At 36.6% G+C, this 21,679-nt stretch overlaps 1 long non-coding RNA gene across 1 annotated transcript in view; it reads right to left on the bottom strand.

Moving 5' to 3' along the window:
• LOC141572868 (uncharacterized) overlaps positions 1-21,679 on the bottom strand; it is a 702,493-nt gene that overhangs the window by 540,290 nt on the left and 140,524 nt on the right. The window contains exon 3 of the long non-coding RNA XR_012498339.2: positions 5,668-5,767. This is a non-coding gene — a long non-coding RNA (uncharacterized LOC141572868). The remainder of the gene's footprint in view (positions 1-5,667; positions 5,768-21,679) is intronic.

The following is a 21,679-nucleotide window of genomic DNA, read 5'->3' as shown; positions in this document are numbered from 1 at the left end:
ATAAATATTTTTCTTATTGCTTCCTAAGGGACATGCAGCATCTTACAGAGGAGAAAATAACCAGACCTTGGGGGAATTTGGGGTACTTGCTCTGAACTGAGATAATTTCTGGAAAACCAAAACACCACTGTGGACCCCAGCCAGCCACAATGCAGGGCTATGGAAGTCAGGCAATTTAGGAAGTTTTTGACTCAGTTCTTTCTCATGGTAATCACGGTGTGCCCTTAAATCAGTCCACAGCTCTCTTCCCAATTCTGGAACACATTATTGTTAAAAACATGATAAACTACTGGCAGAATCTCCACATTGGTTCCCTTTATTATTTTCTTCTCTCCTGTTCCCTTAGTATCTAACATAATATATGTTAATAGTGATTAACCTAATATGTCAATATTTAAGTCAGAAGATCTCAAAGACAGAATGTGACTCAGATAGAAAAGGAATGAACATCACCCAAAGATGGATGAAATGGCTATGGGACTTTGTGTTCTCTTTTGGGAGAGAATATGATGTTAGGATGTGTCCAGTAGCATGTAGATACAACATTTTAGGTAAAATCATGATTTAACTGTTAGATGCAAATTTGGTTAAAAGCAGTACAAATGAATGGCACACTAACAAGAGATGGTTTGTAGTTGTCTTGCATTTTATCAAGTTGGCTAATCTGGAACTCTGTTTCCCAGAATCCTCTTCCCCTGTATGGTTCTGAGTCAGAGATGATCCAAAGAGAAATCAGTGTGATTTGGAAAGCAGAAGTGAAGCTGAAGCTATTATTCTTTAAATGTCATCCTAGTGAAAGGCAGTGAGAAACACAATGATCTTCCCAAAGATGTTAGCTTGTCTTTAATCTTCTTGATGTTGAGAGACAGATGCAGACATAGCAGTGGAGTCCGCTTGTTCTCATCTCCCCTACTCTGTATTCATTATTTCCAAACTGCTAACTCCACGAGTAGACAGGAACCCCTAATTATCAGCAGGCATACAAACAGTATCCTCCCACAGATGATTCCACCAGTTCTCCTTTATAGTTCTATTCTAGCAGCTGCACATGTGCTGCTTCACAGATTCTGTCAAGCTAATGTGTCCACCCAGGCCAGGAATCACAGGGGCTGGTTCGTGCCTCTGTCCTCCTGCTTCTCCCACAATTGCACGGTCTCGTTCCTATCATAAATCCCTACTGCACAGTACACAGACTGTTCTGCGGCCTTTAAGGAAGCCTGACTGGAACAGGAGCTTCTCACATCTGCAGCCACAAAGCGACAGTCCACGGGACAGTTTCCAAATGGTACTTACCTGCAAGGAAGCTGGGAAAGACTGGAGAACTTTGACAACTGAGTAATAGTAATGTCACCCATTTCTTTTTTATTTTTAAATGTTAATTTCTTATTTTAAAGAAAGAGAAAATAATAGCTATATACTAATTATTTTTAAAACTACCAAGGAATATAAAAATTATATCTTATAAAATTCAAGACGTTCCCTTCATCGCGCACCCAATGACCCCCTTAAAAGGAGCCCTTTCTTTTGTGTACAGAGGATAGGAAAAATGGTTTAGGTTGAAGCTACATTATACTCCTCTACAGAGTTCATTTATACTCTACTCCTATCACTCCTCAGAGGAGAACACAAACTGAAAAGTGAGTAACAGACCACAAAATGCCTTTTGAAGGAACAGGTCCAGCATCCTTGCTAAAACAACAACAAAAGAACAAAAGTAAAGATTAGGACTAGATGGTGAAGAAACAGAACAAAGAGCATCCTGTTAAGAAGTTAAACAGATGGAGAAGATAGAACAGCAACCTAAAACAGCAATAAAGTCCTTAGGAGATTTTCCTGATGTGGGGGAAGATCTGAAAACGTTTAAGAACACAAGAATGATGTTGGTGAAATCAAACCAACACAGGAACATAATAACCAAGATTTCAATGGTTTATACATAAAAGATAAAAAAATGGAAGAAAGATCATAAGGAGAGATGGTACCTTAAAAATGAGAGACTCCCACTGCCCCTGCCAATAGAGAAAAGGATAAGAGCAGAAGCAGAGATGCCAAAAAGTTCCAATAGAGAAAGGAATACAACTCCTCTCTTTTTGTCTCTCTCTTTCTTTCCCCACCCCAACACACACACACACACACACACACACACACACACACACACACACTGAAAGGTTTCTTTCAATAATCATGATAATTAAATCATTAACACAAAATCAAATTTTCAAAAGGAACATCTTACTTATTTAAAAGCTTGTCCTGGCTGAATCTAAAGTAAGCTTAGAAGTATGAGGCAGATGAAGATGCCCCCCACCCCCTGCCACCACCACTATACCCTGCCTCACAAACACAAAGAGAGACACACAGAGAGAAATGAAGAGAGGGCGAGAGGGGGAGAGAGAGGGAGAGAGAAAGGGAGGGAGAGAGAGAGAATCTGAATAGTTTGCATTGAACAGAAAGTGGCCTGTATAAAGGAATTTGGGGAATGGTGAAAAAAAGGGCATAAATAGCACAGTATCTTAACACATTAGTTGGGAAATTATCTAAACCCATCATTACTTTAATTTGATTGAATTAATTACAGCCATCAAGCTGTGACTTCAAAAAAGGGAAAAAAAGCATAATTAAGAAAAACATTAAAATATAACCTCATCATCAGTGGTCACTCTAGAATCTTGTAACTAAACAGTCTATTGGCAGGCTTTGAAGAAAGCAATGAAACTTGGCTTATATCTGAAGCTGTGTTACCAAACAAATTGAAGCATAACTGTTGCAAGAAATACGATGCGATACAGTACATTAATTTAACTCTTGGTCCTTAAAACCTCCATAAGAACAATCACACTATCACACACTATAACCTGGTGGTAATAGTAGTAGTAGTAGTAATAGCTGGCATTACTAAGAGTTTACCTTGTATTAGACACTTTGCTAAGTGCTGTACTTAGCTCATTTAATTCTCATTAACCCTAGAAGAGCAGCGCTATTATCATCTCCATTTCACAGATAAAAAAAATTGGAGTTGAGATACAAAAGCTTTACTCAAGGTCACAGGATAAGAAAGGAAACTCAGTACTTAAAGCCACAGCTCTCTGACATGCAAGTCTATGCTCTCTATCACTAATGCACGCCCCCTTCTTCCATTCACAGACTTCCGGAAATGTTCATCCAACTATAAGCACTTTTCAAACCCCAGCAAAAATTTCTATAGATTTTGTTAATTTTTCATAAATACAAATCTGTTATGAACCTCTACATATTATTTTGGTTATTTTCTTGGCCTAACTATCTTTTAAGAAGACAGTCTCTGTAAAATCTGAGTTTCATTTAAATTCAACCCAAGTTGAAAAGGGTTTGCCACTCTCCTGAGTACTACCAAATTCTGGGGTGGAATTGTTGACCTAGTTCTAAGTAAGGGATAAATGCACATAGCTTAAATGTAATCTTTGGAAAAGGAGTTGAGTTATTGTTCATATCTCATTTGTATAGAATGTTGCCCTTTCTAATAATCCATTTTTTATTATAAATGTTTAAAGAATAAAAATAATGGTGCTTATACTTTAACAACAATAATCCATGCTACTTAGACCATGGTTTTTGTATCTTATAACCCAAATACCCCACTTAGGGTCAGTCTTAGGGAATATAACAATATTTTATACCGTGTAAGGTAAAATATCACATACTCAAGTCCATATACCTTTAATCTGGCAGGTAAAATGTGTAGGTAGAAAACAGCTGTCTCTATTTACACTAAATCTGATACAGAAAAGGGGAAATCTCATTGATTATTTAACTATGTGATGTTAAGCAGACTGTTAGTACTGACTATTGTATTGATGGCATATAGGCATTGATTTTTGTTCATATAATAAAGTGTCTGGAACACTAAAAAAAATCTACTAATTAGAAACATCAAAATTATAACTTGTGACACAAGCTTCAGAATCAGAAAATGCCTCTAAGCTTCTTATTGTCTTACAGTATTTATAAAAAAATATATATTTAGAGGAATATTATAAAATTTAGAAATTATTACAAAATATGATATAAAACTCCAAAAGCTAAATACTAAATGGTAAAGAAAACAGTCAGAGTTGTAGTTGTAGTAATCGTAATTTGGTATAAATTAGTGAAAAACAATGACATCCAATGTAATTAAATAAGAATCATAGGTTAAATAAAAGAAATAGATAAGTCAAGAAAAACATTAGGTAAGAATGTTAAAACTTGTTTTAGTAAACGTATATTTAAAAACAAGGAATAGAAATCCTCCCAATCTAGCTTAATGAAAACGGGGCCTAATATAAAGGTGAACATGCAAATTTCATGGGCATTCAAAGAGAGGAAATGAAGACCACAAGGATCTCAGAAATGGATGTAGAAGGCAAGAGTAAAGGCACGTCTCCCTGTCTCTCAGAGATCACCATGTCTCTGCTTTCCCTCTCACCAGCTCCCTAGGGTTGCACACAACTCAACATGGCCACAACATCCCAGCTCTCACCTCAGATTGTTATTTCACGGAAAGTTGTCCAAACTTATCAAAGGGGACATGTTCCAAGGACCCCAGTAGATGCCTGAAACTGTGGATAGTACCAAACCTTATATATATATACTATTGCTTTTCCTATAGATACATACCTATGATAAAGTTTAATTTATAAGTTAGGCACACTAAGAGATTTAACAACAACAACTAATAATAAATAGAACAATTACAACAATATACTGTAATAAAAATGTGAATGTGGTTTCTCCCTCTCTCTCTCTCAGAATATCTTATTGTACTCTATTCACTCTTCTTGTGATGATGTGAGATGATGCAATGCCCACGTGATGAGATGAAGTGAGGTGAAATGATGTCGGCATTGTGACATGTTGTTAGGTTACCAGTGACCTTCTACAGATACCTCAGAAAGCAGATCAAAATTAGCGCAAATTTCTTTTTCCTTCTTCACAATTTCATGGACCGATTTGTTCTTACCTGCATATTTTAGCAACCTCAGTATACTTTTCTTTTCTTTCCCTATTAAGTCAAGAAATTTCACCTTTTCACTTAAATGAAGCGCTTCTCCTTTGGCATATAGGAATTGCTAGCATCCTACACTTGTGTTTTGCAACCATTACTAAGTAAAATAAGGGTTATTTAAACACCAGCACTGTGATACTGTGACAGACAGTTGATTTGATATCTAAGATGGCTGCATTTCCCCGAAAATAAGACCTAGCCGGACCATCAGCTCTAATGCGTCTTTTGGAGCAAAAATTAATAGAAGACCCAGTCTTATTTTAATAAGACCCAATCTTATTTTACTATAATATAAGACCCAGTCTTATAATAATTTTTGCTCCAAAAGACGCATTAGAATTAGAGCTGATGGTCCAGGTAGGTCTTATTTTCGGGGAAACAGTGTAAGTGACTAACTGGTGGGAAGCACATATAGTGTGGACGTGCTGAGGCAGGGATGATTCACATCCCAGCTAGGGCCGGATGGAGCAGGCAAGACATTGCATGAGATTTCATCACACTACTCAGAACAGTATGCAATTTCAAACGTATCAATTGTTTATTTCTGGAATTTTCTATTTAATATTTTCAGACCTCACTTGACCACAGGTAACTGAAACCATGGAAAGCGAAACTACAGACAAGAGGTAGACTACTGTACTCACTATTATCGGTGAGCTCAATTCCCAGCTGTCTTATTGGCGGGTTGTTAGCCCCTGGGTCAGGCGCTCATCCCAAGGCACCTCGGCTGTGCCATGGGCCCACCTGAAAGACAATTTTAAAGAAGGGAAACTTTGGTTGGAAAAAACATACCAAAGAGTACACCTACCTCCACCTACAAAAAGGATAAAAGAAACAAATAATAAAATGCAGTCATCAGCCTATACATTTAAAATTCAAATAAGCAAAAGAAAAAAAATTATGATGGTAAATGGCGCCTGCCCAAATAAAATAAATAACAGGGACTCCTAAAATAATTTACTTGGTCAATTTTTATCCCATTTTTAATGCAAGTAACATAATTTTGTTTTTAGCTTTCTGTAAGTTAAAAAAATAAATGTTTAACAATGCTTTTGATTTTTTTTTAACTCAACAAAGGCTGTTTGAACACTGTAACTAAACTTCTAAACTTCACAGCTTCAACCTGCACATTTTCAAATGGACAGGTCTCTGGATAACATGTAAAATCATGACCACAGAATTCAGTCCGCTGTTTTCAAAAGTACTAAAATGGTATACGAAAAGGATTTGTATTATATTCAAGGAAGGAAGGAAGGAAGGAAGGAAGAAGGGAGGGAGGGAGGGAGGGAGGGAGGGAGGGAGGGAGGGAGGGAGGGAGGGAGGGAGGAAGGAAGATTAGAGTTTAATGCAATTTATTTTAAATTGAGTTTTTTTGGATGAATTCATAAAAATCTCTGTTATTAATTAAAAATCAAACTTTTCTAATATCTTGTAAATATGCCTTCTAGGTATATTTCTAAGAGTCAGCTATGAAACTTTGTATATATGACACATAAAGTAAGTCACAGAGCTATATGAAAATGTCATAAGCACTGTTTTTCATTCATTATAGAAACATTTCTTAATTCATCTATTTTTTTGCTTAGAATCTATAAAGTATTTCCCGTGGAATTCTTAGCAGCATGCTTTCCACAAAGGAGGCATTTTAAATTCACTGACTGATTTTAATTTGTGGTGATCTATCTTTCTTTTATCTACAATTCCATAAGTTTTATTAAGTGTCCACTTCATGAGAAGCACCACACTTAGTGAGGCAATTAGGTTTTAAACCAGCTTTTAATCAGTGATTAAACTTCCATTTTACTCTCTTTTCCAACAATTCCCTAACAGATGAATAAATACATACACGAATGAGTAAGTCCTTAGATAATTGAGGATTGATTACATTTCCTAATAATTTACCTACTTTAATTGGTTCTCCTTTGCGTCTAAATTCTCTTCCTTGCAGGATTCCTCCCTTAGCACTCTTTCTCTGTGCACGTTGAAATGACAAGTTAATGTCAAGGAAAAAAAAAACTAACACTTTTATACATAATCACTAGAGTTATCTTGAATTGATCTTCTTTCTTTAAATGTGATTAATTGTAGAAATTTGGATTTTTTTATTTGTAAATTTTTTATTTGTAAATTTGTGAAGCTAAATTTACTGCTATTTTAGCTAAGAAACGTTTCTGTGGATGAAAACACTACCAATTAATATTTGCCAGTAGTGCAGGGTGTTTGGTGGTTTATAAATCGTGTACATCATCGCTCTGTGTACCCTATGAAAAGTTCTGCAAATTTTATCATTTATCTGGAATTTATATCCCAGCTTTCTTCCAAGTAGCAATTAGTATAGGCCTCCACTTCCGTTTTCCCTCTTGCAGTATTTTAAAAATATTGCTTATTTAGCATTAACCATATTTTACATACTTTTTCACAATTACTCTAAAAATGAAGCCAAATTACAGCAGATTAATAAAACAGTGCTGCCTACAATTTCAGATCTTGACAGGCAGGGCAAATCTATGAGGACTGGTAATTTAAAGACAGAGTACGTATATGTATCCAGAACAGGAAAGCTATGGGCTGAAATTCTAGAGTAACTTGAGTCCGAGAGAGTTAGGAAGAGATGACAAAGCAGTTATTAAGGACAAATCAGAAACTAAGTGTCCTAGCTCAGGTGTGAGTATGTAACAAATCCAAAACCAAAATAAAAAGGAGAGATCAGATGTCAGTTATTCGGCAATGGTTGACAACAATTCTTCAAAACTAAGGTAGATAGCAGAATCAGAGGCAGATATGAAGGGAGAATGGGATAGATCTTCAGGGCCAAATAAGAAAACAGTAAAATAGGAAGTACTACATCCAAAAGTCAAAGGCCTAGAGGATAACAAGGAGCAGGAAGTGAAAAGAATACTCTATAGCAGCTGTGTCCAAAAGAATTTTCTGCAATGAAGAGTTCTACCCTGTACCATCCTAATAGTGGCCTATCCACGTGTGCCTTTGGAGCACTTGAAATGTGCTCAAAAGATTTAATGCACAGAGGGTAAGGGGACCGGGGGGTGGTAGGTGAGGGTGAAAGGGATCAAATATATGGTGATGGAAGGGAACTGACTCTGGATGGTGAACACACAATGCAATTTATAGATGATGTATTACAGAATTGTACACCTGAAACCTATGTAACTTTACTAACAATTGTCACCCCAATAAACTTTAATTTTAAAAAGTGATAAAAGTACATAAAGGAATAAAAAAAAGATTTAATGCAAGTAAAGAACTGAATTTTAAAAATATATTTAAATTCAATTAACTTAAATTTAAATACATATGTATAGCTACTATATTGGACAGTGCACCTCTATGGGTATGACCAGGTCTGAACAAGTCACATGGCCTGTGTTTCATTACCACATGATCTTTTTCAACGTCCTATCCTATTGCCATACTTCCACCAGTTTAAAAAAGGGCAAGCAATCCAATTAGAAAACATGCAAAAGACATTAAGAAACATTTCACCAAAGACAGTATATAGATGTCAATAAACACATGAAAAGATATTCAACATCATTAGCTATTAGAAGAATTAAAATTAAAACCATAATGAGATACCACTACACACATCGAAATGATTAGTGTACACTGTTGGTGGCAATGTGAAATGGTGCAGCCACTCTGGTAAAGTTTGGCAGTTTATTAAGAAACTAAATATTCTACCACCACAATACCCAGCAATTGTCTTCCTGTGCATATATCCCAGAGAAATGAAGAATTATATTTACAGACCAACCTGTGCGTGAATGTTTATAACAACTTTTTATTCGTAAACCTGTGAACAACCCAGATGTCCTTCCTTGGGGGAATACTTCAACACACTGGTACATCCACACCATGAAACACTATTCAGCAATTACAAAGAAGGAAATATTAACACAAAACCACCTAGATGAATCTCCAGAAAATTATACTGAGTGAAAAATACCAATCCTAAAAAGTTACACAACATATGGTCCCATTTATATAAAATTCTTGAAATCACAAAATCACATAGTTGGACACCGTTAGAGATTGACAAGGAGGGGGTGGAAATGGGTGTAGATGTGATTAGAAAAGAGCAACACGAGAAAACCTGTGGTGATGGAAATGTTCTCTGCCTTGACAGTTATCAATGGCAATACCCTGGTTTTGATATTATACTCAAGTTTTACAAGATATTATCATTGGGAGAAACTGGGTAAGAGTACATGGGATCATTCTGTAGTATTTCTTACATCTCCCTGTGAATCTACAATCAACTCAAAATAAAATGTTTAATTGAAAAAAATCCTCGGAACTAAAAAAAAAAATGTAGAGCACAAAGACTGTTCAAGGTCAGAGTGGAAAACAAAATGGCGTTTCTTGGCATTGCTTGATAGCTATCTGTATTTGAAGGTGTGTCATATGAAGGAGGAAGAAAATAAATTTTTGCTTTAAAGGATAAGACTAAGAAAAAAATAGAGTTAGAAGAAGACAGATTAAGCCTCAATGCAGAGGAAGAGCTTTTCAGTAGTAAAATAAGGGGTGTCCAACACTGGACTGGGTTGCCTGGAGAAGTAAACTTTATATAAGGTGTTCCAGTAGGAAAAATGTTGCAAAAGGCAGATTACATTTGGTGTAGGTTGGACTTCACTGGGGAATCACAAATTCATATGCCAGCAGGGAGATAGCTAGGTGATAAACATGAATTGCTAAAGCATTCTGGGAGGAAAAATAAAGATCAATATGGAACAATGGGCTGTAGAAACTGGAGAGGCCATCTGCCCCCTCAGCTCAGGGAGATTGTTGCCTTTGAGAATACTGACCTACAGGAGCTAGATCTTCAGATGTGTCAAGAGAAACTAGAAATCTGGCTTTTTATATAAAATTTCCCAATAATTAAAACGTCTTCATTGATTTGTTAATTATGTTCAAATACAATGAGGTCTAAAACTATGTAGTCCAAATAAAATTTACCTGGAACTTAACCTATTGCTTTAATTGTAGCACTTTACATGAGTCACAAAAAATGGTGTCAATCATTGCATCCCTGCATTTCAATTTCCAAAAACCTCTTATACTGATATCTCATCAGAGATTGCTGTTTCCATGAAAACATCTTGAGTAAATATCTCATTTACTGCAATTTGTGTTTGACATTAAGGTAGCAATTAGACCAGCATCTTTCTGTTAAGCCCTGCATAGGATGGCTCATTCTTTTTTTTTTTGGAGGTCATTTAGGAAAGCTCCAATTTTATTGCAGAATATGTTATCTTTGCCATATTTTCAGACATATGATAATATATTATGTTTCATTGTTCAAATTTATTTCATGAAGGTATGTCTTTTCTTCTGATATGAATGGAACTTTCTTGAGAAAAACTGTCAAGTCTTATATTTCCTTTTTTCTCTCCTCATATTACTTACCACACTTTGGATTATACTTAAATAAGTGATCAAAAGTGGTTAGTTTACAGGGCCCTGCATCAAATAATATAATATTCCTTTTTTGGCAAATAACATAATTTGCCCAAAAGGGAAAAGTTGGGCTGGCAGATTTCCTCAGCCCTGCGTTCTATATACTTATCATCAGAGGGAACCCAGCTGCATACCCTCTCTGTGGGACTTTCCCATTTTAATTTTCAGCACCATTAGTGTTTCCCCAGGAGTTTTAGGGAGCGCTCCAACAGACAGTGATCGAAGATATCCATTCACTGTTTTGAATTTCAAAATGAAATAAAGAAAACAATCACACAAACTCTATGTTCCATGCATTTTATGTAACTGTGGCCTTTGGAGGAGTTTGCATCATAGGGCAGCTTACATGGGATTTGTAAACCAGTGGAGAAGGTAAATGGATCTTATTCATTCCCTTCATTTCTTTCAATTCCAAGCAGAAGATGTCATGGTATTAGTGTCTACAATGTCTATGGTAGGGTACTGTGGCAAGTGCAGGAATTCTACAAATTAGGTAAAAACATGACAGGCGGCACCTGACAACAGAGAAAAGTAATGAGTCCCCAGGCTTACAGAGTTTTCAACTTTCCATGTATCCATCAAACACAGAATTTTGAGCTGTAAAACTAACTTTGTACTTAAAGAACATAAACTTGCCAGAATTCAGTAATTTTGTGCTGGGGAGTAGGAGGGACACAGACACGGATGGACACACACACACACACACACACACACACACACACACACACACTTCTCCTTTGCCCATCAAATAAAATGAAAAATTGTAAAGAGCCATCCATAAGTGCTTTTTAAATAGGTGGCAAAGATAGAGTTCAGCGCAACTGGTGTCTAGGGAAGCTTCATCAAAAATTAACTTCAAGAAGTTTTACTTCCACACACACAAAGTCTGAGACTCAAAACCCCGTTTCAGAAATGCCCATATGCCAAGAGCGAAAGATGTAAAGCTGTTGTGCTTTGAGCAGCATGTCCTGGGCAGGACTCCTGACTCTTCATGACAGCATGGTTTTCACTTCACTGTTTCCTGAACTGGTTGTCTTCTGCCTCACCCCCACCCCCACCCCAGGAAGCTGTATTTCCTTTAACTTATTTATTTAACTCCATCACACTTCTCCACGCTTAGCGCATTCCTTTGCCCCACTGTTCCTCCAAATATGACACGTCCCTGTCTTTTCCCCTAATGTGGTAACTCTTAGTTAGCTTTCATAAACGCATGTTTTTATTGAAAGACCAAAAAATGACAAAAAAAGATTCATATCCAACTGGGTATTTCAGCTTCAAAAATCAGCTCTGAGGACACAAGCTGCATTGAGAATGGTTGACCAGAATTCTGGGAATGACAGTATGTAAGCCTCAATACCAGAGCAATCGTCTCAGATCCTGAAATACCACACAGCAGTACAAAGGAGAGAGACATGCTCTCCGTTATTTCATGTCATCTTTTAGTCATGAAAGAACAAAGATTACCAAACAATAGACAATTTCTTTCAAAGTACAGTTCCTCTGCTGACTTGGAGTGTTAGATCTAAGTCTAGTGAGAGCAGTAGTACGTGTTACTTGGGCTTTTTATTTTTTTATTTTCAAACTACAGAAAAGAGGAAGATGATTTCTTATTTACCTGGGTTACTGGACCAGCCTCTTACCCGGTCACCGACTTCTGCCCCTGCTTCCGCTGCCCCCTCCAGTTTGCTCTCCAAGAGCAGCCTGAGTGAGCATTTAAAACATCAGATGGTAAATCTCTTCCACTCAAAAATGCAAGGGTTCTGCCTTTCGATTGAGATTAAAGCCCAAGTTTTGCGTCATCTCCTCTCATCTCCTCACACACTCATCTCCTTTACTGTGCTGAGCTCATCAACCACCCCTCACACCCGTCACCTGGTTCCAGCCACAATAGTCTCTTTGCTGCCCTGCAAATACAGCCCAAGGGCACCTGCAATAGCTGATCCCTCTGCCGCACCCACCGCTTTCCCACAGACCACCGCCTTCACGACTTTGCTCAAATACCATCTCAAAAAGACCTGCCTCCACCACCCTATAAAAGGTCAAAATCCCTTTTTCTTCTATTTCTACAACACCCCTAGTTCCTTTAATCCTGATTTATTTTTCATTTGTCCATATTATTTATTATCTCTTTTGTGTACTGTCTGCTAATAATGGAGGTCTACAAAGGCAGGGATCTTTGTTTTATTAACCCATTTAACTCAACTGCCTAGAACAGTGCCTGCCACGTGCTTGGTAGACACAATTAAAATTGTTGAACAAATTAATTAATGGTGAATTGATTTGCATTTCTTCTAGGAAGATAATAGAGGCATTAGCCTGGAAAGAAAAAGAATTCTATTGTTAACAGTGTCATTGTAATTCACAATCACTGAATTATCAAAAACTGTTTATTTTCTGATTGTAAAATCATGGACTTTTTTTCCCCCCAAAGATTCATGGAAGACCTTCAAAATTTATAGCTTAAAGATAAGCTATAAAGTCTCAGGTGAATTTCAGTTAGCAAGTGAACTGAAATTTGAAGAGCATTTTATAATTGTCTTCATCTAGGAAAACAGGCCTACTTTTGCTCAGACATGTTGCCTAGTCCCAGCTGCAAAGATGTGGGAACTAGAATTTTGTTGCAGCATCAAAGTTTCTCCTGCTGCTTGGTGCACATGTCAGTTAGTCAAACTCCTTCCTGGATCTGGAGCTTTTCCTGGTAAGATGTTCTGGTTTGGACCCTAGGCTTATGTCCCTAACTCATACTCTGACATCCTAGCAATGATTTTCAGTCCTGGCTTTCTAATCTCCTTGCTGCTGGGTCTCTTGACTGTGTACACTCATGCCCTCAACTTGTTCCTTGAGCCTTGGCTGGTTTTCCAAATACTGTCCCATGTGCTAGATACAGTATGCATTACACAGATCCCTCTTTTCAGAAACACTTGTTGACCAGCTGTGGCAAGAATGGTCAGCAGTCTCCAATTCCCAGCCTACCAAGGACTGCCTCAGCTGCAAAGGGCTGTCTGCCCGACGCCTCACCCTCGTCACTCCTTTTCTAATGCAGCATGCACCCAAGGATGGCTTCATGGTGGACCCTTTAAGGAGTTCTTGCTCCAGAGCTTCCTTTAGGTTGGCCAAGGCATAGTCAGGCATGTATCACAATCCAACTGCTCCCTCTGCCCAGTCCTGCTTTCACCTCTTTCCTTCACAGGTATTAATCTCTAATAAACATCTTGTATCTCCAAACACCATCTCACTACCTGATTCCGGAGAGCCCAACTGGCAACAACCTCCAACACTCCTAACTAACAGTAACGTCAAAAGTGAAAAACCTGAAGAGGTAGAAAGTGAAGCAGAATATATGTGCACAATACTCAGGGAGCAACATATGATACATACCAGTAAGAGACTTATGTACTACTGAAGGAATGCTAATAACAGTAATGAATCATCGGTGTATTATGTGTTCTTAACATCAGCTAATAACATAAGAAGGCGCCTTTGCTTTCTTAAGGCTTTGCTTTCAAAGTAGCTTTCTTAAGGCTTGAGCCAAAACTCTCTTCTAACTTACCCTCTGGAAAATCCTCCTTCATTTTAAGTTAGTAATTTTTTATAAAAAAATAAAAACATCAATTCATGACATAATCAGAACGTAATTTAGATTCTGAATGAGGACCTAGGAGAACTAAATTTTACTATACATATAATGTATAACAATTTCATCCTGAAATCTGTATATTACAATCTATTTGTCAGAATTCACTTTCAACTATATACCTTTCTGTTTTAAAACCATTAGGTCTAAGATACAGTAAGTTTATTGTTAATAATTGTTAATATTTCTGTTGCTGGTTGGTACCACCTTATGTTGGCTGAAATCATTCACCCCTATTTGTGATATTCCCCTATATTATTCAAGGTAAAATTGCCATTGATCCAATGCATCTATTGTCTAAGAGATATCTTGCTAGATCCAAAATCATGCATACACCCTGCCTTGCCTTTGCCTAAGGGTGATTATAGTTAGCATTTTCCAAACTCACTCTAGTCACCACGCAATCCTTTTGAGTGGCTGATTTCTGCGTCAAAACCACTCGGCTTGGCCCTGTATGAGTGGTTCTGAATTCCAAAGGCTGCTTGTTTAAAAATTCATGAGCTTCTCAATGGTGCAGTTCCTTTTCTGGCTGCCCCACTGCTCAGTTAGTTCAGACAACAAGCTGCTTAGGGATGGATAATGTTTCCTTTTAGCTGCCAAAACCTACAGGGAGATTGGTATTTTACTGCTATTGTGGAATTTTCAGAAGTTTGGAAAACAGAGGATTTTATTTTTTGTTTTGTTTTGATATAGGACACTTTGACAATGACTTTGGCAGTGACACAAAAATCTCCATGCTTGTAAACCAGAATAACAGTTGCAGCCATCTGGCTTGCATGTAGCACGCTCTGAGTGAGATAGATATAAAAACAGTCAGCAATCAAGAGGATTAAAATGGCTTTCCCACTAGTTTCTGAACTGAACTACCTCATGATAAAGATAAAACAGGCAATGAAAGGGTTGCTGACTCTTCATCAGCACACTTCTCATCGTGATAAAAATTGTTTGACACCTGCATTATTCCTTAATTTCTCAATCCCTCTCCATTATCACCATCACCATTCACCCAGATTTTCTTTTCTCCTCAATACAGCATCCCCCATCGTAAAAAACTACAAAATCTATTCAACGATCCACTATATGGCCAGTTATGTTTATTATTCTCCCTTTTGAATATGACTACGGCTTGATTCCAAGGAACAGATGAAATCTCTTTAAACAGAATAATGTGAATCACTGACTTTGAATTTTTAATTTCAGGGCTTAATCTTTACATGATAAACATTAAATATTTTATTAGGAGAGTTTGAAACAATAAAACACAGAAGAAAGTTTTAGTTCTTTAAAATGAAAGACATAGTTCCTTTAGATCAGGAATTGTGCCTTTCGTCCTCTTTAAAATTATTTAAAGGCTTTTAATAATAATAATTGACACATATCATGATCTATAAATAGCGCTACAAATCGTAATCTTGTTAATTTCCAGTACAATAATAAGAGACCAAAGTTATCCAATGACCTAGAAGCAGATTATGAGACATTGTGCTAAAGTTAGAGAGTAAAGTAAGGCAGAGTTTAGGAAGAAGTGTGTGTCTGTTTCCCCCCAATCTGGCTTGCTCCCCAGAATCCTATCCTGACTACCCAGGAGTGTTACCTGCTAGTAACCTGCGGAAGAGGCTCAGTGCTGTCACTTATTTTGCACTTTTTACATAGAGTAACATATTTTTATCCAAGGCTTTTAGAGATTTCTCACTTAGTTGTCGAGCTCAGAAAACCCAGAGCTGGACGAGATGAGACAGGAATTTTCCCAGACAAATTAACATGTTGAAGGAAGATGATGTAAATGGCCTTGTGAATTTCCCCTGTGCCGGAGCACACTTTGCCGCACAGCTAAGATATTAACAAGTGATTGTTTCATGCATTTGGTCTAGTGATTTACGAAGTTGTTTCCTGATTTAATAGAGTGCTAGAAAGGATTGTTGTTATACCAACTAAAAGAATCATAAAATGGTAATGAATGTTATGAAACTTCATGAATATTTCATCTGAAGACAGGCTGTTAGATTTATCTTGAGGTTAAAGAGCACACAAGCCATAAATCAGGCCCAAGATGGAACAGCTTGAAGCTCATAGCTGGTGAAAACTGTTCACATGTTAGGCAAGGCTATCTGTGGGTGTTTATGACCCTAGTCACATGTTAGAACCCCGTGAACTTAAGATAAAGAAAAAAATTCAGTTTTCGAAACATATCACCTTACAAAGGCTCAGCAGTTTTCTAGGAAGCATTAGAGGTATTTTTTTGAAACAAAACTGGCATTATTATAATTATCTCAATGAATTTATTAAGTATTCAAAACTATAATCTATATTCAATAAAAAGGTATCACAGGGCTATTGAACTGGTGTGAAAAAATGGAATAATGAGTATAAGCCTTTTCTTTAGCTGTGAATTACACATTACACATATAACCATCATTTACATTAAATCTTTACTGTATCACCAGTTTTAAGGCAATTTCTCAGTTTGCATATTTATAGTTAGTTTAAAATTCACTACTTATTTTGTTAGATAGGTATTTTTATTTCTTCCAATAGAACCCAAAATTTATGCTTCCCTAGGCTATATTAACGGCATAGAAGTGAAATTTACTTCAGTGATTATAGGATTTCCCTTCTAGCTCTCTACCTAGCTGAGAGCAAGCCCTTTAATTCCTTTAAATTAACTTTCTTCCCTTTTCTTATGTTTTTCAAAGTATAAGAAATGTTATTTAAATATGGATATAACCTTTCTGAATTATTTGTTTTAATTAATCTGGCAGTGGAAATATAAACCTAAGACCTCATTCATTCATTTGATTGGTCACTCAGGATAATTTTGAACGCTTGCTATGTGGCATGTACCTTGCTGGAGAAGGAGATAAAATGGTAGATGAGTAAAACATAGTCCCTGCCAGTAGAATGTTTTGCTTCACATAAGTAAATACCATAATAAGAAACTATAAAATAGTGTGATAGTGACATAATAGAAGCTCTTATGAGAGCATATGGGAGAAGTACATTCCCTAGAATTTAGGGGTCAAAGATGGCACCTTAGAGAAAAGAATGTGTAAGGTCAGACCTACCTGAAATATGAGTAAATTCATAATGAAGTAGGGTGTAAACTAGGAGGAAAAAAACCAAAAAAACAACAAGGTCTAACAGAGGAGCTGAAGAGAGCTTGTGGTGACTGTACTGAATGTGTGCCCTTGTGGGAGAGGATGGGAAGATGGGGAGGGAAGCAAAGGAAGTCATAGACCATACCTATAAATCCTGTCAGTTTTACAGTTTGAACTCCACCTCAGGGTAATGGATTTCACTGAAGGTGTTTCAGTAGTGTAGTGATATCATTCGATTTCCAATCCACCTTGTTTAAAGTTACATTTCCTTGGTAAAGAAAATGTTTTATACTTCTACACTTCACATTAAAATGAAAATTAAGAATTGGTACCGAATACCGAATTATTTATGTAGAAAATGTTGAACTTCACCAATACTCTTGAATGGTGGAAAAGAGGGTGATCGAATAAATACATGTCTTTAAGAATCAAGTCAGATTGGGGTAATTACCCTGAAGAATTTCCTAGTAATAATGGAATAGTTCCAAAGATAGGTCATGGGATCTCTCTACGAAGGTCTTAAAACTAAAAATCATCCTTCATTTTAAAGAAGAAAAAGTAGCCTTCATTTTAAAGAAATCGTTCCGCCAAGTTGTATTTCTACATTTCTGCATCCTCATCCTGCTCATTATCTAGAATATGTAGTATTAAAATAATAACTAATATTGATTAAGGGAATACAATGTCAGTCCCAGGTCACACATATTAGCTTACTCAATCCTCATTTTTAAATCTGTATAGTCAATACTATAATTGTCTCCACTTTAAAGATGAGGGAATCAGGCACAGAGAGCTAAATGATGTACCTATGTTATCCCATCAGCGAGCTGCAGAGCTGGGACTTGAACCAGTCAGGCTCTTATCCACCATGGGGTGTCCCAGTGTTCTCAGCCATGACATAATACATAGCACCGCAGTTTACACAGTTTTCATAGTAATCATCAGTAGAAATAGCAATGAAAGCTACTATAAAAGGGAAAGAACTGTTCCTGTTAACGCTTGAATATCATTTTGTGTTTGTTTTTGAGGAGTTCTTATTCACAGGAAGAAAAAAATCCCAATTTGATTTTCTGCAAGGCAAATCCACGTTTGCAGATTTGACACTTGTAACTGCATTTGTACACTGATGACAGTCATACACCACTTACAACAGGGATGTTGTGAGAATTGTGTTATTTGGTGATCTCACTGTTGTGCAAACATCCTAGCATGCTCTTACACCAACCTACGTGGTCCACCCTACTGCACACCTAGGCTGCGTGGTACAGCCTATTGCTCCTAGGCTACAAGCCTGTACAGCATGTTACTGTACGATATACTGTAGGCAACTGTAACACTATGATATTTGTGTATCTATATATGTCTAAACGTAAAATAGGTACAGTAAAAATAAGGTATAAAAGATAAAAAATGGTCCACCTGTATAGAGCACTTGCCATGAATGGAGCTTGCAGGACTGGAAGTTGCTCGGGGTGCGTCAGTGAGTGAGTGGTGAGTGAACGTGAAGGCCTAGGATGTTACTGTACACTTCTATAGGCTTTATAAACACTGTATTCTTAGGCTACACAAAATTTATAAAACACAAGATTAAGTCAAGCACAAGGGAAAATGATAAAGTTGTTTTACAGCAAACTCTTGTTTTAAATAGAAAGAGTACACGTTAATGATTAAAAGTGTACTAAATACATAAACTAGTAATAGTCATTTATTATCATTATTAAATATCATGAGTGTACCTAATTGCGTGTGCTACACTTTTATATGACTGGTAGTGCAGTAGGTTTATTGTCACCAGCATCACCACAAACACGTGAGTAATGCGTTGTACCATGATGTTCCCAGGGCTATGACATCATTAGGAGAGAGGAATTTTTCAGCTCCACTATAATCTTATCAGACCACCATCGTGTATGCGGTCTGACATTGACGGAAACGTCGTTATGTGGCACGTGACTGTACTGATGAATGTACTTGATTGTGCTCTTACTTTGGTACCATGTATAGTAAATGCATTAAACAAATGACATCAGTAATAAGGGAATAAATAATTTTTAAAACTTTCCTTCAAAGAATATATCATACTGAACTCTCACTCTCATTACCCTAAACTGAGTTACAATGTTAGTACCTAGTAGATGTCACATCCTTCATTCAAAATGGAAATTTTGTCTTAATTGCTGGAGGAAAACGCCTTACAATTTAAGCCATTGGATAGTCTCCTCAATACAAAGAGTCATTTATTCACTTTTCTGACCTGCTCCAGTCTAAAGAATAAGTAGAGCAGAGGATGACAAAAGGTTTCCAGCAGCAACGGATTAATAGTCAGATTCAGTTTCCTACGTTTTCATTCATTTTGAATGAATACAAAGTATAATCTTGCTGCTAATACAAATGCAGCAAACTGAGCTATTAAATTGACAGTGTGATCTATCCCACTTCACACTGCTTTATAAGCAAAATGTATCATTCTCAGGAGCTTTCTCCTGGTTAAATAATTGTATGAAATATATCTCTCGCCATTACCTTTATTGATAAAACACAGCGTGTCATCTTAATTCATCCTTCCCCTGCTCTATTCTATCATCTTCTACCAAGTGATTGGGATTCTGATCGCCCTGCATTCTGCTCTCAGATTGAAAACCTCGATCTACTCATCTGTTATTCTTCACAGAAGCAAAGCTCTGGTGTAACATCTGTTTTCTCACTGAATCTTCACGAGAGACGCAGATGCCAGCAAGCAATAACCTTGGGTTTCCCTTAGAAATCCTCAAGGGTCCCTGCTATGTCAGGGCTTGAAGCTAAAAGAATTAATGGACAAAGTGCCATTATTCAATTTTCATTTCTGAATTTGATTTGGGGTACGTGAACTTGGTGGGATAATGATAAGGTTTTACTGATCTTTGAAGCTAGTCATCACTTAATGAAAAGGTTTAGAAAACTGGAAGCTTTAGCTACATATCTTAACCTTTATTCTTTCTCTTTTCTTCCATTGATATTCAACTAAGCTCACATCTTATTTGAACCTCAAACACAAAGAACATTTGTTTTGTCTCAATCAGGTAGTCTTATGATATTTCCTACTTCTAATGGCAAATGGTAATTTCCAACTTCTAGTCTGAAATTGTCATCCATTTGGTATTTTTTGTCCATTTCTTGATGGAATTTACTGAAAATTCATTTATCTACTTAATTCAAAATACTGAGAAAACGTTACAAATAAATTTAAATCAGAAGCACATTTTGACTGTGACACAAGTCAAAACAAATATATAACCTAGAAAATGTGTAGCTATTGATCATTTTGATAATTAGTCATAACTTATGCTAAAAGCCAAACTATACTGATCATTTTTGTAATTAGTCATAACTAATACCTAAAGCCAAACTTTAACTAATACCTAAAGCCAAACTATGTGTGTGAATTAACCATAAACATATACTTACAAACACTTAGACATATATTCCTATACATATACACCATATTAATAGAATTTATTTCAGTTTTCTTTTTTTTAGCTGTGTTAAGGTACAACTGATAAACAAAACTGTACACTGTACACTGTAATGATTTGATATATATATATGCACTATGAAAGGATTGCTCCCATCTAGTTAATTAATTCATCTGTTACCTCATATATTTATCTTTCCTTTTTTTTTTTTTTTTTTTTGGTGAGAACAGTTAAGTTCTACTCTCTTAACAAATTACAATTACACAATATAGAATTTTAAAGTCAATATTAGAAGCACTGAGTCACCTATTGTTTCATTATCCATTACTATAGAACAATCCACCTAAAACTTAGCAGTTTAAAACAATAATTTATTATTTTTCACAGGTCTCTCATGACCGGATTCATCTGGGAAGTTCCTCTGCTTCATGTGGCATCAGCTGGGGCCAGTCATTCAACTGTATTCAGCTGATGACTGAGCTTGACTGCAAGATCTAAGAAAGCTGTACTCGTATGCCTGGTACCGTCAGTTCTCTTCCACATGGCCACTCCCCATAGCTAGTTTGGACTTCCTCACAGCATGGCAGTCTCAGGATAGTCAGCCTTCTGCATAGCACCTAACTTCAAAAGGAAGAAAGTAGAAGCTACCAGTCCCCTTAAGGGCTAGGCCAGGAATTGGCATAGCATCATTTGAGCTGAATTCTATTGGGCAAAGCAAGTCATCAGGCCAGCTAAAACTCAATGGGAAGGGATGGACTCTACTTCTTCAATCATGGAGCAACATGAATGTAAAGAAAAGGAAGAAATTGGTGGCCATCTTTGGAGACTATCTAACACACCTACCTAAATTTAAATTTCAAACTCTGTTTTTAATTAGAAAGGAAATATTCTCAGCCTTCGTTATACTAGATAGTAACTGTTTTTTTCCAAAATATTGGTCTGTCTAAATTCCATGTAACCACATATAAGTATGTTTAAAACCCATGGATTACTTTGCTTG

Source organism: Rhinolophus sinicus, chromosome 17 (genome assembly GCF_057876585.1).
Source record: "Rhinolophus sinicus isolate RSI-liver-muscle chromosome 17, RSI-T2T, whole genome shotgun sequence".
Taxonomy (NCBI): domain Eukaryota; kingdom Metazoa; phylum Chordata; class Mammalia; order Chiroptera; family Rhinolophidae; genus Rhinolophus; species Rhinolophus sinicus.
Note: the sequence above shows the minus strand (reverse complement) of the source record. Positions and strands in the feature narration are given on the sequence as shown.